We start from the raw sequence: 9,939 nt of genomic DNA, 5'->3' as shown, positions 1-9,939 counted from the left end.
GTATTGTGTAGAATGATCAACAATGTGGCGTGCGGTGTTAAAAAAAAATGCATGTTTAAAAGAATTAAGTAAAATCAGTTCGCTTCCCAACAGTTGATTCAGTTGAGCGTTGCTAGGTGTGTCTACTCATTTTTGTCTTTTTTTTTTTAAATAACAAATAAATTGTTCTACACATATGTTAAATTTCCAATCGACTCTTTCCTGTAATATTATAATTTAGTAATTCGTACATTAAATAGAGAATTACGAAACATATTATGCAATTTACATATATGTAATATTTGAGTTTAATGTTGGAGGCCGCGGTGGTAGTGCGTTCACCTCTGGTGTATCGGGTGGTCCCTGGTTCGATCACACCTCGTGCCAAGTGAACTGTGTAGTGGACAAACACGGTGTGGTGGTGGTTTTCTCGGAGTTCTCTCGTTTCCTCCCACTATCTTCATTCCACCATTTTATTCATTTCTCATCACCGTCTGCATTAGCCTAGCCGGCATAACCATGGGACGTAAAACTAATAATTTCATTTCATTTTATTTTTTGAGTTTAATGTCCCACGATCATACACAGTGGCTAAAGGAGGTCATAATGATGAGATGGATAAAAATGACAAAATTGGGAGGAAACGGGAGAACTTACATATACGGTGTTTGTCCACCACAAAGTCCACTCGGCGGGAGATGGGATCGAAACACACACACCATGCGCCAGAAGTAAGTGCTCTAACAATGAGGCTCCTTACGTAATGTTAGTATTAATATTATTAGTATAATTTATATTTTAAAGCTTCTACGGGAATATTTATTATATATACTAAAAATTTAACTGCTTCGATAGGTTTGAGAACTACCGCGCGCCGCTGTTCATTTCATTATAGTCATTTATTTTCCGTTTAGCCCAAAAAGCACAATCGCAGGATGTAAACCAATCAATCCTTGATTTTATTTAGGATTGAACGTGCGAAAACCATAGAAACTTAACACGTTAGCTGCTGACGTCTCTCCCCGTATTTTATCACACACATCTCCCCGTATTTTATATTATTACTTTCAATTTGTTTTAAAAATATATATTGATTTTATAAGACATATATGCATGTACGATGCAATTCATGAAAATGCCACAAAGCGTCCACCGTATGTTATCAGACCTTGATGTTATGTGCTAAGGATATTGGCGGGAAAGTGATTACACTAGCCTGCGATGGTTCTGGTTTTCGACATTTGATGATGGATTCCTATGCACCTTGGTGCACTTAAACCAAAAAGGGCCTTAGTTTGTTTGCATCACGTCAGAATTGTTTGCAAAGGACAATGTACCATATGTACTACATGTCGAAAAATATTACAAATATGCGGCATAATGACATAGTTGTTTTTTATGTAAAACACTATTGTGCGGCTTAGCAATGCAAGAAAATAGAATGGCATATAATAGAAAAGAAATACTCACGAGTTTAGTCGTTGTGTCGACGTCTCCTTAGACCAGTCATATTGTATTTCCGGCTTTCCGCCCGCGTTCTTTTCTGGGCTCATCTCGGTGCAATATCCAGCAATAGTCACCCATCATTGTTGTATTCCATCTCCTTGGTAATGCTTTTCCATTTCTTGGATATTCTGATGGAATCTCTCACCCACCTCTTCCTACTAGCACCCAAATTCTCAGGGAAGTAGTCCAAATGGGAATGAATCTTCAAACTCATAGAACAATCTAACTTTTCGCGCTTCTGCAGCATAATATCAACGATAGACTTGAAATTCGGATCATTCTTGTTGCCCAGAAACTTGGTTACTACGTCCTTTAAGGCGACCCAGGCTTCTTTTTCAGCAACTGAAATACGCAAGATACACTTACCGCGCGAACTTTATTATCTGCCTTTATGCCTTGCCAACATGACCTGACTACAAATGTAACAAAACCAATCTACAGACGTTTTACAGCCTCTTTACACCATGCCGCATGCTATATGTTTGCCGCTTCGCTGAAATATACACTTTTGATCGCGGAGAATACGTGGGAACGGTTGCACCAGCACTAACAGTTACAGTGTACACCACATTGAATGATGCAAGTGCTTCCAACTGACGGTTTATATTGTCAACGATTCGTTTTCGTCATAGTCAAACAGATGGCAGCATTTCCTATGTCCTAACATCTGTCCGTACGTCTCATATTTGTGATATTTTAAGGCATATGATACATTGTGACACATTGCGATTTTCAAACAATTCTGACGTGATGAAAGCAAACTACGGTCATTTTTGGATTAAGTGCACTAAAATACATAGGAATCCATAATCCAATGTTTAAAAACATGACACAACCGAAATAATGCAGGCCTGTGTTATCATGAAGCACAGATTGCCAATTGGCGTCCACCGCATATACAAAATATAGTATCGGGCACCAATTGGCGTCCTCCGCAGTGAACGTCAGTTAAATACATAACGACACGGGCGTCTCTGGCGGGGGGAACGAGCGGGACCAGTCCCCCTAATATTTTGAAATAGAAAATATTCAATATTCTATTCTAATTAAATTTATTTACGAACGACACAATAACATATAAATAAAAGTAATTATATTTATTTGGAATATAATAATCAAGCTGTGAAACGATTATAACAGTGTTCTTGATGTATGAGGGGGTTCGTGAAGATAAACAGAAAGGTGACAAATGGAATCGAAGATACTAAACAGATTGGCTAGGTACTACCACTTAAATTAATTTCTTCGTAGATGTAAACGTGCAAAATAACAACGAAAGGCAGTAGTTCTCAGAGTGGTGTCCGCGACGCCTAAAAATTGAAATGTGTGAATAAAATGGAACTGAGCTGTTATGCAAGAAGTATTTTTTCAGTTACTAAAAAAAAGCAACTAGAAATTTTACCTACGTTTGTAAATGTAAATGTTTTCCTACTTTACTAAATTTATGCCATGTGAGTCTGAAGAGTTGTCTAAAAAGACATTGCAACATGCCTTTGATGCCTTTCCCTACTTATATAAGCAGATCATTTTTGCTCTTTGCAGTATTAGAACAAAGTCAAATCGAACCTAAGATTAATGGTGACAAAACTTATTTCAGACTTCAATGCAATTATGGAAAAACAGATAGAATACTATTCCCCCAAAACAGGGGAATATATTCGCGTATGACAATAATGCGTCACGTGGAGTTTGATGTCAATGGCGTCTAGAACCTAAACAAGTTTGAGTGTGGTGAGGAAAACTACAAGCTATCTAGGTAAGTATTTATGTTTTTCTAATAGTTTGATATAATATTGGGACATAAGTACTTAAAGTATAACTTACACATTTTTTTTAACTATACCAAAGTACCGTAAAGCATTAGTTTCTAACATATCCATTGTTTGACAGGTTGGAGTATATTGACTTTCTTCCAACAGTTGGCAGTGCAACATCACGCGGAAGTTCATTGTGTAGTTAGAGGGAAAGGGTACGCAGATACCGACGGGGCAAGGATACGCGTGTGTACTCTTGCCCCTTCTTTTCTATGAAAAAGAAATCCAATTTGATTTAAATCTAACAATCAAAAAAGAATGTGGATTCCGTTGTAATAGACAGTGACTTTAAACGTTAAGAACAATAGTTCCCATATGTAGTCTATAACGTTAAGAATTCTGATATTTCCTTATGTACAAGGGACACATTTTTATCCTAAATACCACTCCTTACATAACAATATCTAAGGCGGTGTTTTAGTTTTCGAAGCAAATAAAAGTCTGAGACAGTTCAATCTGCAGTTATTGGATAACAGCGCACTTGTTTGTTTTATTCAGGTTTCAGAAATGCTACATTCAGTCCTCTTTTATCTTAAATGGCAATAGTCTTCAGTAATAAAATTGTACTAGTCCAATGTTTGATATGGGATACAATAAACATATATGAAGGTATTCTAACCTAACATTTGAGAATACGTAGCTTCATGAGGGGTAGGCCGAGAACTTATGAAGTTACCCTCGTAATTGACAAGCATTCTTTACTACAAGAAACTGATGAAATAAGCTAGTTGGAAAATATATTTTTATAAATGGTCTAAATATTATCTGATTTTTTGTATCCTATGCATCCTCAATACTGATATGAGGAGAATTAAGGATTTTTCTTCCTTTTGCTTTCCAAGTAAGTAAGTGCAGCGTCTTTGGGCCACTAGCGGATCCAGAAGGATCGTTTGGGAGGGGCGGTTCGCTTTTTCGAAGATGACCGTAGCTTCAAGATGACCAGTATTTAATTTGCAAGAATGGGACTCATATGAATCCGGGGCTGGAAGGGGTTGAAAAAAAAAGATTCCCAGATTCCACTTTAGGACCCGAAATTGTTTGTTTTTTTTTTTTTTTTTTTTTTTTTGCAATGGGAGTATTTTTTTTTTTTTTTTTTTTTTTGTAGATTTAAATTAAATACGTACTTCCGTTTCGGAGACGTGACGGTGTCATGATTAACTTCACACACAGTCACCGCAACATATGAGATGCACTGTCTGGCACAGTACTTGCACAAAAGAAAATACTATATTGACGATATCATTCATTTTAACGAAAGGGTGTAAAATTTGCTCTAATCATTTATATTTTGAGTAACTTGCGGGACAGCAGTTAGAAAAATTAATACAAAATTAACCTATCTCTATATTTGTGTGGGGTCCAAGAAACATAGTATAATTATAGTTATGCTTACAACAACAATAAAATTACCTAGGTATATGATGCTAGCCTTCGTCCCCAATCTGGTCGACATACGGCCGTAGCAGATGTTCCTACGTGGTGCTGTGGCACAATATTTCGCGTTCTTCCTTCTGCCTTTCATATAGAATTGGATTGAGCTAAGACTGTGTCACGAAATTCAAACACCTCGTAAGGCATTTTAATGAACCAGCCCCACCCTTTTTCCTTCTCTTCTACGTTAAGTGAAAAAAACGTTCAAATAAATGTTGAATTATTTTAAATGAAAAATCAAACTACCAACTTTCATGTTTCTAACCGCAAGGTATCCCGAGATATGACATCTTATAATAATAATAATAATAATAATAATAATAATAATAATAATAATAATAATAATAATAATAATAATAATAATAATAATAATCCCACCGCTTTCCTTCTCTTCTAGGTAAAATATAAAAAATGCTGCTATACGTATTGAATTATTTTAAGTGGAAAGTCCATATACGAAATTTCATGTTTGTAACCTTCAAAGATTCTTAGATATTGATATCTTATTATAATATTTGCAATCGCCGCCACTTTTTCTTTCCATCTCTTTTTTCTCCGTTTTACTATAATATCAAAAAAAAAAGTTGAAACGCGTGTCAAATTATTTTAAATGAGAAATCTAAATGCCAAATTTCAAGTCTCTAGTCGTAACGGATTCGAAGAGATGGCCATCTTATTTAAAGTAATTTCCAGCCCATTCTCCCTTCCTTTCTTCGAATTTCAAAAAAAAAAAAAAATCCTTCCTTAGTAATACCCTACGTAACAAATCTTATATTCTGTCCTAATTTCAAGTTTCTAGCTTAAGTGGTATGGCCTGTACGAAGTTATTCACTCAGGATTTCGTCTTTTATGTATGAATTACAATAACAAATTTGTGTTATTTCTCAAGAAAATATGAAATGCCATTTGAAGTCATAATAAATCCCTGATCAATTCCTAATGTTTCCGTGTTGAACCCCAAAAGTCACGGCTCTCTTTGTTGATCTAGTAGCTAGCGAACGTACCTTTGATCTTTGATGCAAGGGGTTCTGTGGTTTGATTCCCGGTGAGTGAGCATCGAACGCACTACAGTGGTTCAGATCCAACTTTAAACTCTAGTCCTTGTTCTGTAAAGCATCGCTTTTGGCAAACGACGTAAATACATATTAATCAATCAACCAACTGAAAAGTCTCAGTTTCAGAGATCTTTCCGGTAAGGAGCGCTGAAGATTCTATATTTCTCTTTATTCAAGGTAAAGGTACTTGAAGTTTCAGGACCCGAATTCCATTCCCATATCCTTTTTCTAGGACACAATTTTAAAATATACGTTTTTAGTTCAAAGAGTGAGCCGTCTTACCCTCCTTCTTACAGCTGTTCGTCCAACGAATGAATCATATTCTCGCTCCTTTGGGGCTTATGGTGACCGCCCCAAGGAACTAGGGAGAAACGTATTCACGATTCAAATATGTGTGTATTAAATATTATTAAGTACCACACAGTTTGATTAGACTCTGCTACGCTTGCCACACATATTGGATCGGTCGGGAAAAAGACCATGCTAGTATTTCTCAGTGATAAATGCTGAAAGTTCATAAAATCCTTTGGAGGGAGCGGTCGCCCCCTCCGCCCTCCCCGTGGATCCGCCAGTGCTTTGGGCAAAATAAAGCCAGTATTTACCAAATAAATGGAGAACGGATTAGTGCAATATACCATATTACTGGATCAACTCTTCTATGGCTTAACTTTAAAAGATCTAAGAAGAGTGACATACGATTTTGCTGAACGCAACCAGTTGCTTCATCCCTTTAGCTATATGAATCAAATGGCAGGAAGAGATTTGACAGAGTCTTTCCGTCGTAGATATCCAACTATTGCTTTGCGACAGCCTTCAAAGACTGGCCTGGGAAGAGCTTGTGGTTTTAGCAAGCGACAAGTTAAACACTGTTTTAATTGTCTACAAGATTTTGTAAGACAAAACGGTTTCCCCGCACAGGATATCGACAATATGTACGAAACTGGCATAAATACGGTTCCTCATAAAGTTCCAAAAGTATTGACTAAAAATCAGTTGTGAATAAAGTTGTATCTATTGATTTTGGAGTTAACATCACAGCTGTTTCCTGCGTGAGTGCATCTGGTTCCTTTATTCCACTTGTGCTGATATTTCCCAGAAAAAGAATGACACAAGAGTTACTGGATAGGTCGCCGCCGGTTCCTGTGGGAATGACATCTAATTTTGGTTTAATCAACTCACAACTTTTCGTAGAATGGCTACATCATTTAATCCAACATGTGCAATCAAATCCGGTCACGAAAAAGGTATTGTTACTTGTTGACAATCAGTCCTCTCACATTTCAATCGAGGCAAAATGGGATTCTGATATTAAGTTTAACGCCCCATACCAGCCATAATTTGCAACCATTAGATCGCTCTTTTCTTTTAGCCCGCTGAAATTCTAGTATTCAACAGCGTGTGGTAAATGGATGAGAAATCCATCCCATCCAATTACACAGTTCCAAGTTGCGAGTTTATTCATTGAGGCTTGCTACAAAGCTGTAACCACTGGTATTGCAATATCCGGCTTTCAAGAATGTGAAATTGTTCCACTGAATCCAGATGTGTTCACTGAAGAAGATTTTCTTCCTTCTACTGTGGATGTCGTAGACTTAAACGTAGAAGACAGCTCTGAAGATGAAAGCATTCCTGAAGCAACGAATCAAGCAGAAGACCTAAATAGAGCCCAAAATCTTTCATCGGAGGATTCATTGGAAGTAAACAGGAGCCCATGTGTTGCATCCACATCATACACTCGTTTGTTAATTGCTCGTTCTCCTCCATCTGTTACCAAAGCTTCAGCCAGTAACGCTGGATCCTTATTAGAAGCAAGCTGGAGCGCATACGGACTGCCCATTTCAAACACTCCTCTGTTGGTTGACGTTCATCTGTTACCAAACCTTCAACCAGTAAAGCTGTATCTCCACTGAAGGTAAGCAGGACCGTCCACATCATACACTCTTCTGGTGTTTTTCAGTCCTCCTCCTTCTGCCACCAAGCCCTCAACCTGTAAATCTTCTCGAAGTCAATCAGAGATTCTGACATCATCTCCTTTCGAGCAGAAATCACTTCTGAAACGGTGCTCTCCAAAGAGAAAAGGCAAACATCATCTTGCACCAAGAAAACTGCAACCGAAGATAACTCCTCAGATCAGTGAGAAAGTAGTACACGAATGTCCATTATGCAATATCATCTACAGCGATTCCCCAACAGAAGAATGGATCCAGTGCACAAGATGCAATGAATGGTGGTATGAACAATGAATATCATATGAAGGAGTAGCCACCTTCATGTGTGATAAGTGTTAATGCTCTTTTGGGTGCGTACTCTTGCTCCTTTGATTTCGTACTCTTGCCCCACATATTGGAGCAAGAGTACGAATGTGAATACTTTCATTTTATGAATTCTAGTTCCTCCAAGAATACAGGTATATAAATGTTGAGTTCACATTTCATAAAGCAGAGTTCAGGTTTTGTGTTCTCTGTGAAAGTTTTCTGTTGTAATTATTTTTTTTACCAAATTATATGTTTAATGGAAATTTGCGTTCGCTCACTGTTAAAAATGATTTCTTAAATTTGAGAAGCCGTTTCTTATCTGTGCACCGAGAAAATATTTTCTTAGAAATGAAATTTTGCAGTTCTCGTTCATAAGGAAAGTAAGAATATATTTTCTCATTTCGCTTAATACAACCTCATCTACTTTTCTTCATTTCTCATTAATGAGAGTTTCAAACTCTTGTTTCTAAGAAAATATATTCTCGGTGCACAGATAAGAAACGATTTCTCAGATTTAAGAAAGTATTTTTAACAGTGCTTGTCCCCCTTATATATATATATATATATATATATATATATATATATATATATATATATATATATATATATATATATATATATATATATATATATCGGGGTTGTTTTGTTTAAAACAAATTATGTATACGTTTTAAACATTTTGTTTTAAACACGTGTAATTTTTAATACTTGTTTTAAACCAGTGATTTATCCAGAATTTTGAACTTCCGGCTTTTGAATATCCGGCTTTTGAATTTTGAACTTAAGGGGGTGTTCAAAAAATCTAGGGGGTTCAATCTCGCATCATTAAAGTCATATACTATTATCGTCTTTTTTTAAAAAAAATAAAATTCGTTGATGCAAACTCAGCCAGAGACAATTAGCGTCGACTTTCTCATGCTTGGTGTGACGTTGAGATGAAGTCGTTGGCAATTGATTGACCAAACGTTGTTGTGACGATCACAGCCGGGTCATTCAATCTTGCGTTGCGTGCTTTGCTTGAAAGTTTATCTTGTCGAAAGTAAGTTGTTTTATTCTGTTGGCACTTAGAAACAAGAATTCAATATCTTTTAAAACAAAATAGGAAGATTTTTAATGGTGTCTTTTCGTTCTGCTTAAAGGCCCTCCAGCAATTTGTAGAAAATAGTTTAAATGATCTTACCTTTAGGCAGAACGGGAATTCCAATGTTTATATGTTTTTCAAAATTTTTGGGTAGGCCCGTGCCTACCTGGCCTACCCGGTCTACGCACTTAAACCGCCACTGCTCGCAGTACGTAAAAGGTGCCACACATGAGCGGTGATTAGGGGGGAAAGAGGGGGCAGTTGCCCCCACTTTTTTGAAGTGATGGCCTAATTTATATAATTTCATTTGGAAATGTAAACAGGGTGTCCACACAATGTGGACAAAAGATCTCTGACTTTTCCCTGACTTTCCATGACGAAAGTTCCAGATTTCCCTGACCCCTGAATAACTTAAAAATATAGAAAAAAGAAAGAAACCCCAACCTCCACACTCCCCATAGTTTTCCTTGTTCTCTTCCGCTTCCGTTTCTTTCTTTCTTCAATTTTCTTTCCAAAGGAATGGAAATTTACAAACATGTGCATTAGGCCGATATTAATTAGGCCTATATATTACACAAACTGTAAAGTTACAAACGAAAGTGTACAGTATACAGAATACTTAAGATATGAACAAATACACATTATAATACCAATTACACAGCATTATAATATTGCCTATAGTAATAAACAGTTCATACACGATTTTAGTGATTATTAAAAAAAACACATTATGTAACACATACTTTTGCTGGTGCAGTTGTTAAATGCAACCCATTTAGAAATTTGTGTTTATCCTTTCTCGCATAGTTTCCTTCTTA

This window comes from Thermobia domestica, chromosome 17 (genome assembly GCF_964235325.1).
Source record: "Thermobia domestica chromosome 17, izTheDome1.hap1.1, whole genome shotgun sequence".
Taxonomy (NCBI): Eukaryota; Metazoa; Arthropoda; class Insecta; order Zygentoma; family Lepismatidae; genus Thermobia; species Thermobia domestica.
This window is presented reverse-complemented; position numbering follows the sequence as displayed.